Raw genomic sequence first — 9,015 nt, 5'->3', positions numbered from 1 at the left:
CACAGTATAAGAGCCTTTCCCTCTTGCATCAACAACATTCAAGCACTAGTCTACCAGACAATTATACTGAATAGAGGCCTTTCACAGAATGTTCACAATGCCCTTTTGTCCTCCATGTTGGAAGAGACAATGTGTTGATATAGGTAGAGCCATATGAAATCCGCGATCACGGAATCGCGGAATTGAGCAATAAAAGTGGAATCAACTGTAATTTTTTTTTTTTTTTTTTATGTTGTGGCACTTTGTTCAACTTTGTCAGTGCTGTAAAGTTTAAACCTTTGTAAATCTTAGACAAACAAAACACTTTGCTTTCATGAAATATTGTAAGCCGTCATTTGAGGCTTTATAAAAGCAGCACAATGAACACAAATCTGTCAGTGCCGAGTCCGACCTCGTCTTAAATAACAAACAGCATTGCTTGTTGTAGTTAACAAAGAGAGGCAGAGTTGATTTTGCAAAAAAATATATATATCATTTATATTTTTATATTTTTTAATAATCAAATTTTATTTTCATATTCGAATCCCATGCCCATCGAACGAAGCTTCGAAGCTTCGAAGTATTTAAGACAGCCCTATTAAATGGACTGTTATATCTTATTAAATTGTAGACATTTATTCATTCCCACTTATTAGACACTTTTTCTGATGGTAAAATGAGCGTACAAAGCAAAATACAGAATTCTGAAATATTAAAACGGAAAAAACAAAATTTGGGAAAAAATAAAATGGAATTTGGGAAAAAATTAAACGGATTTCATATGGCTCTAATATAGGCTACAAGATCATATATGAACAAAGATGTAATAATGTGATGTCTTTTTACTGGATCTTGTAAACAAGTCACAATGGAACAGTAATATTATGCTACAACTACTTATGTTAGTTATGTTTTAACTAGGCATTTTCTTTTGAAAGTGGTTACTAGGCTTGGGCAGCATGACGGTATACTAGGGCAGTGGTTCTCAAACTTTTTACACCAAGTACCACCTGAGAACGTAGCTGGCTCTCCAAGTACCACCATATGACCGGCGTTAAAATACAGTCTATTCAGCTATGCACAGTTCACGCAGGAGGCAAATGTATTCCTAATACCATTATTTATTGTTAACTTTTGTCAGACACAGCCACAATAGCACTAGAACTAGCAAACGCTTCCACACAACTCATACAATGCAAGGGGCATTGAGAACATAATAACTAACATTCTCACATAGCAAGTGAGAAAATTAAGAACAACTGTATTTCAGCAAACGTACTTAATTCTCTCTCTCTCTCACACAGCAAGCAATTGTCCGTCATTCTCTCGCTCTCACACACACACAATTATTGTAAAAGAGAAAAGGAAACACATATTCAATACATTTTTGAATGTTTACCCTTTAAATGCCAGTTTGTGTGATGGCATCACAAATTATTGTTAAAAAGAACACAAAAAGTAAAATATTTTCAATATATCAAATGCAAAGTACATTTTTCTGGGGGGGGATTATTACAGGCTAGGCATGTGTCAATGATTAGCAGCAACACAGATTTTAATGGATTTTTTGTAATATCAGATTTAACACCAACTCTTTTCAGAAAAGTAGTAGTATTTCATTTTTTATCTGACATTACAAAAAATCTAAAAATAAATGGTTATGATCAGGGCTGAAGTTAAATTAAGATTTATGACTGTTTAGACCGCATTACTCTCTGTCACAGTGATCTCCTGGTTGTTCCCCACTTAGGTTATCTAACTATCGCGCCGCCGCAACTAGAAACACTGGCCTGGCCTGCTTCTAAGTTCAGTGGCCTGACTGCAAAAAAAACAATATATATATATATATATATATATATATATATATATATATATATATATATATATTTTTTTATTTTTTTTTGTAAATGTTTTCAAGTACCACCAGCAGTACCACCAAGTACCACTAGTGGTACGCGTACCACAGTTTGAGAACCACTGTACTAGGGTATTTAGAAATCCCGACGGTATGATTTTCAATACCATCAAAAATACAGATGTTTCTTTCTAGATGGGATCGTTGCAGCGAGCGTGACGTCACATAGTGTGCGTGCGCCAGGGTTTCCGTTAGAAAAAATTGTTGCCGGTCTCCGTGACCTGCAAGATTTCAATCTACCGGACAAATGAGATTAATTCCGGTCATAGTTTATTGAGCTTTAAAACAATTGATAGGCAGGCTATATAAAGAATGTCATCCTCAAGGCATGTAGATTTATAATATTATTACTTAAGGCTACTTTTGCGTATAGTCATTAATATATTCCAAATAAAATAAGTCCCTCGATACTCCGTGCTGCTGCTGACTTGAAATAAAATAGACCGCGTATGTGGGCAGTCGGTCCGACACTAAACAGCAGTCTGTTATAATCACATTTTTATGAGCTAACGAATTCCGTTATATTGGACATTTGTATTAATTATATCAAGCGAAGAACTGAGAAATTTTGCAGAGAGAGACGGCAACATTATCGTGGGTTTGCGTGATGTATATCTCCACCTCCCAACGACTTGGTGCTGGTCATAATGTCCGGTGAAAACAACTCCCTCCAAGCACAACTTGACCACCCGAACCGTACCAAAACAGGCCAAAATTAAATAGCCCATGCGACGAACGATTCATTACATTCGTTTCATCGTTGCTCCACCAAGCAGCCGGTCCAACAATGAAAGCTGTTATCAGTGCGAGCCGGCCGCAGTTAGTTTGCAAGAAGCATCCAGCTGCAGACCCGCAGAGCAGCTTTCCAGGTCTGGGGACCGCACTGTGCCAGCAAAGCTGGTGGGTTCTGTGGGTCTGCAGCTGCATGCCTTCCGCAAATCCAGCAGCAAGCTCTCGCTGAGCGAAGCAACGACAACAAACGCAATGATTGTTTCGTTCATCGCATAGGCCACCCAACATCCAAATACAATTCAAATAATCAAACTGTGCCCAGAGGGAACTATTTTCACCGGACACTATGACCGGAGAGATTAAATATGTCGGACTTCAACAGATTTTGCCGGTCAAATACCGGTAATTACCGGCTAACGGAAACGCTGGCGTGCGCCACGCAACGTTATAGAATGCAGTTATGGACCGATGGCCGTCCCGTTTATTAAGGTCAGATGGACCATGGGTGTTGGCCGATTACAGTGTGTTTTAACTTCCAGACATCGGATGATTGTGTATTCGGGTATCGGAGAGTTTTTCTAACGTTTTAACTCTTTCAGTGCCACTCACGAGATTTCTCTGGTTTTTTTATAGGTGGTTGCGTGCCACTCACGAGATTTCTCGGAATTATTATAATTTATTTTTTTTGCGATCTGAAAGATTATTGCATCACCCGAGCCTACCCGAGTATAGCCGAGCTGCGCCGGTGATCACTGTGGAAAAAAGCGCCCCCTGTCGCCTCCCAGATGACATAAGTGATTTTGGAATGGACTCAATGAAAATGTGGGGGAAAAAATCCGGTACTCCACATTTTCCAGTTCACTGATCCAGCCGGGGTTACCAGAGTTCATTCTGGAGCCTCAGAGCCCCGCGGATCATGGAGATCTATTGTGTCGCGTTGGATCCATACACGTATCGATTTTTTCGAATGGTGATCAAGAATTGGAATATACCAGTTGGATACCATCTGATGTCAGGTAAGGACTCTATGTTATCAGTGGTAGGATAATCGGAGTAAGTTTGATGAAGTTATAAGCTGTTTTGTGAAATGTCTTCTTTCGGTTTCACTGTAAAAGTCTGTGAGGAAATCAACGGAGCGATTATCAGTGCGCGGCCGTAATGTGCTTGCGTGCACGTATAATATTGATCATCTAGCGTTTATTTGAAAACGATTCATAAAAAGGCCGACGAATATCAACGTTGTGGAATATTCCACTAAAAGACGATGTTCATAGAATGCTCCAGAATGAGCTGTTTTTTATATCAAAACGGGGGCTTTTCTAACTGCTCTGAAACGGAAACGACGCGATAAAAAAACAATCCGTCTTCACAGCACTGACTGGAAAATAGTCTTTGATAATGCGATGGGCAGATTAGACACATAGCCATAATTTAAAACATAGATTAGGCGATATTTACGTTAACATTGGCGCCGATGGTGGCATTCAAGCGGTAAAACGGAAAACCAGGCGTGGCACTGAAAGAGTTAAGAGTACGGATTCATGCGTGAATGTGGACTCTGGAACACGTTGTTTGGATATCGTTAAGCGTATGGAAGATGAACGTATGAGGGTCGGGATTAGGGATGGGCATTTTTAAGAAGAATCCAGATCGATTGATCACATGCTATACTCGAGTGATCGTGTATTACTCGAAAAGGGGAAAAAAAACAAAAAATGAAACTTACTTTTGTTCATTCACATATATGTTGAAGGGAACCAACAAACAGTTATAATCTTACACATACATGTGAAACAAATATGTAAAAAAAAAATCAAAAAATCTAAAATATTTTTTTCTCATAAAAATTTATAATTTAAGATCGATTTCTCATAGCTACGAGTAATCGATTACTCACGCCCATCCCTAGTCCGGATATCTTTTCTTATAACGCGGTACGTTCGTATGGATAATTGTCGAGGTTATGAATGCCGGGAGTGTATGGTAGAGCCATATGGAATCCGCGATCACGGAATCGCGGAATTGAGCAATAAAAATGGAATCCAATATATAAAAAAAAAAAAAAAAGAAAAAAAAATTTACTTTTTTTTTTTATGTTGTGGGACTTGTACAGCACTTTGTTCAACTTTGTCAGTGCTGTAACGTTTAAACCTTTTAAAATCTTAGACAAACAAAACACTTTGCTTTCATGAAATATTGTAAGCCGTCATTTGAGGCTTTATAAAAGCAGCACAATGAACACAAATCTGTCAGTGCCGAGTCCGACCTCATCTTAAATAACAAACAGCATTGCTTGTTGTAGTTAACAAAGAGAGGCAGAGTTGATTTTGCTAAAATATATATATATATATATTTTTTTAAATAATCAAATTTTATTTTCATATTCGAATCCCATGCCCATCGAACGAAGCTTCGAAGCTTCAAAGTATTTAAGACGGCCCTATTAAATGGACTGTTATATCTTATTAAATTGTGGACATTTATTCATTCCCACTCATTAGACACTATTTCTGATGGTAAAATGAGCGTACAAAGCAAAATACAGAATTCTGAAATATTAAAACGAAAAAAACGGAATTTGGAAAAAAATAAAATGGAATTTGGAAAAAAATAAAACGGATTTCATATGGCTCTATGTATGGTTGGTAAACCGTTCCAGTTTGACTGATTGTGTGCCTATTGGCTTCGGTGATTCGGTACAGGGGTTTACCGGCTTCAGCTGGGTTTTGATTATCAGTTAATCAATGCAGATAAAATTGTGTGTCTGTATGTGTACTGTCGTGAGTTTGTGAGTCACGTTGGTCTCATTTCAGCCTCCGTTATTTGTTCCGTATTTCGTTTCATATCTGTGTCTCTATTGTGTGAGCTGTGCAGTTTGTTTGTTTACGTTGGTAACACAGGTCGCTAAGGAATTAGAGTTTACTTGCGGCCATTTTAGATGGCGTATTTCCGGGTTCACGGAGGATTGGGGAAGTAGAATGGGATTGTGCGGTGACGTAATGAGAAGTGCGCCGCGCCGTATCAAATGGTTAAATAGATTGTATCGCCGCGTGCCCAGGCCTCTAGGTCTGGATGTGCACGTTTAGGTTCGAACCGCGTGCACGTTTAGGTTCTAGGTTGAAGTGCACGTTTAGGTTGAAAGAACGGCCCTAATGTCAAAGCGTTTCTAATATAAGCGTCTTGTATTTTAACTCATTGGACGCCACCGCTTAAGTGTGCGAGAGGGCGCTAGAGCACCACCGCTTTAATCAATGGGAGGACTGGGAGATTTGCGAGTGCTTAAAATATATCTTAAATTATGGCAATGGGTCTAATACACCCGTCGATTATCAGTGAGTTGCTTGCAGTAAACATGTACAAAACGGATTGTTTTTTTCATCTGTACATTTCCGTTTGATACCATTTTGAATACGAGTATAGTTTGTGATTTCTAGTAATTCCAGAGAAAGACGCGATAATAGCCCTAGTGGACACGTTGTCATTTTTCGCCTGATCATCGAATCGTCCTGAAATCAACGCTAGATCATCATTATTATCCTTCCTCGTGCAAGAATGAAAATAGCCTCGTAGCGCGAGGCTCCCCCAGTCCCCTCCTGCACACAGCCACAGAGACAGCTTCGATCGGGGTAGAAAGACATGTCTTTCTACCCCGATCGAAGCCGTCTCCGTGTGTGATATTATCAGATCAACGCAAGCTTTTATATATAGTGTTCTTACCTGGTATCTGATGTAATGCAAAAGAAATAATCCAATTATCTGATCGCCATTCCAAATACTGCTCGTGGAGGTCCATTTCGCACATTACCGAGCGTTACACACTGACGGGCGGGCGGGGTTACTGTTCCATGCCATCGTTGTATAGGCCTACCTCGCCTGAGCACCTAAACCCCACCCGCACGGCTCGGATCGTCCCAGATAAGAAACTACACCATTCCTAATGGAGTGCAATACCAGCTGGAAGGTAGGCGGCGGTATTTGCCCTTTTGCGAGCTCAGACCCATTCCCAATGATAACATCAGGCTGGATGGATGAAAATGAATGGATATCGCTAATAAAAGAAATAACGATTAAAACCCGACTATACTCGTGATTGGCGCTGAACGGTCGGCGAGTTAACCAGACTATCATCGGGTCTGGCGTTGAATGAGTTAAGGGCACCGGGGATTAGCCTTATCCTCGTAGCTAGAGCGCCAGCTATCTAGAGCAGTGGTCACCAACCCGTCGATCTTGATCGACTGGTCGATCTTTGAGACTGTCCCTGTAGATCTTTCCATGAAAATTGAATCTTACCCTAAGAGTCCACATTACAGTTCTACCTTTGTTTTGATGTGAAAAGTGATGCTGCACTTAGCACTGACTGAGAAAGTACACACAGTTCTACTTTTGTTTTGATGTGAAAATGATGCTGCACTTAGCACTGACTGCACTTAGCACTGACTGCACTTAGCACTGACTGAGAAAGTACACACAGTTCTACTTTTGTTTTGATGTGAAAATGATGCTGCACTTAGCACTGACTGCACTTAGCACTGACTGCACTTAGCACTGACTGAGAAAGTAAACATTACAGTTCTACTTTATAAAATGCTAATTGTAAATATGTTTGTCAATGTTAATAATATGAGAAAGTCCACATTACAGTTCTACTTTTGTTTTGATGTGAAAAGTGATGCTGCATAACTGCACTTAGCACTAGGGCTGTCTTAAATACTTCGAAGCTTCGTTCGATGGCACAAGCTTCGAACATTTAAAAAAAAATCGAAGTTACAAAAAATAAAAAAATATTATTTTTTTAACTTCGATTTTTTTTCTGTTCGAAGCTTGTGCCATCGAAATAACGTGTATCCATTCAACTAGCTGCTGTACTGCTATGGTAGCTAGCCTAGCCGCAATGCTATGGCCGATCCCATTCACGTTAGCATGTAAGCTAACAACAAGAGCTTTAGGTTTAGTCTCTCGCTTTTTGAGAGACATAAACTCTCCGCTCTTGGTGGTACATTGTGTTGATGACTCTGCACCCCCCCTTAACAACTGTTTGTATTGAGCCGTATTGTATTGGACCCATTCTGCAATGTTAAATAACGTTTATCCATTCAACTAGCTGCTGTACTGCTATGGTAGCTAGCCTAGCCGCAATGCTATGGTCGATCCCATTCACGTTAGCATGTAAGCTAACAACAACAGGTTTAGGGCGCGTTCACACCTACCCTGTTTGGTCCACTTTAAGTGGACCATGGTCCCTTTAAGTGGACCATGGTCCCTTTAGATCGATAGTCCGTTTGGTTTGTACAGGTATGAACGCAAACCGAACTATAATGAGGACCAAACAACCGGACCATGGTCGTCTTGAAAAGTTGGGACTCGGTTCGTTTCAAAGTGGACCATGGTTCGTTTGCTGTTGGTGTGAACGCAAAACGAACTTTATATAGTATCTAATCTAGAGCAAATGAGTGACAGGTGCCTAGTGGCGGCGGTCGCGCGACCCAACTTGACAGCGCCAAGTGACAGCTTGCGCGCACGTTGCAACCCAACTCAAATGAATGACAGGCGCGCGGACAGTCTCTCACTTCCTCTCTCTCGCTCTCTCTCTCTCTGTCTGTCTCTCTAGACTGGCGCCGCGCGCGGACAGTCTCTCTCTTCCTCTCTGTCTCTCTAGATGAATGAGCAGTCGCGCGAGTCGCGACCAAACTCTTCCCCAAAGAGCGCGCAGGCGCAACTCCACCTAATAACTTCATCCTCACATTAGCAGCCTTGTCTGTATCTCACAGCGGCTAAAAATAAAAAAGACAGCAATGAGTCGAGGATCAACGTGGGGTAACGACGAGGTGACGGCTCTTTCCCTCGCGCGCTAAACCCGCAAATGTTAATACGTCACTTGTGACAGGCATAGCAACAAGCATAGCAACCAGGCATGAGAGTGACAGCTAGACAAATGAAATCTAAACAGTCGGCGTGTGGGCGAGGTGTGTCAATACGCTGGCGGCAACTGTTTACGTTTGAGTGCTAGTCCAATAGATGAACGACTTGGCGACAGCATGTCCTTTGTTTACAAATTAGATCCGCACCAAACAGGGTAGTGTGAACGCAGACCAAAAGCAAACAATGTATCATTTTCACATTTGGTCCACCAGAAAGTCCGGACTATCCACGGAAAGTCCGGACTTTCAGATGTGAACACACCCTTAGTCTCTCGCTTTTCGATTTTAATTTTTTATTTAAATTTTTTACTTCGATTTGTGTGTGTGTGTGTGTGAACAATCCACTTTATTTATAGAGCACATTTAAAAACAACAAAGTTTACCAAAGTGCTGTACAAGTCCCACAACATAAGATAAAAAAATAAATAAGAAATAATTTTTTTTTTTTTAATCGAAGCTTCGAATTAAAAT

This window comes from Notolepis coatsorum (assembly GCF_963971535.1).
Source record: "Notolepis coatsorum genome assembly, chromosome: 1".
Taxonomy (NCBI): Eukaryota; Metazoa; Chordata; class Actinopteri; order Aulopiformes; family Paralepididae; genus Notolepis; species Notolepis coatsorum.
Note: the sequence above shows the minus strand (reverse complement) of the source record.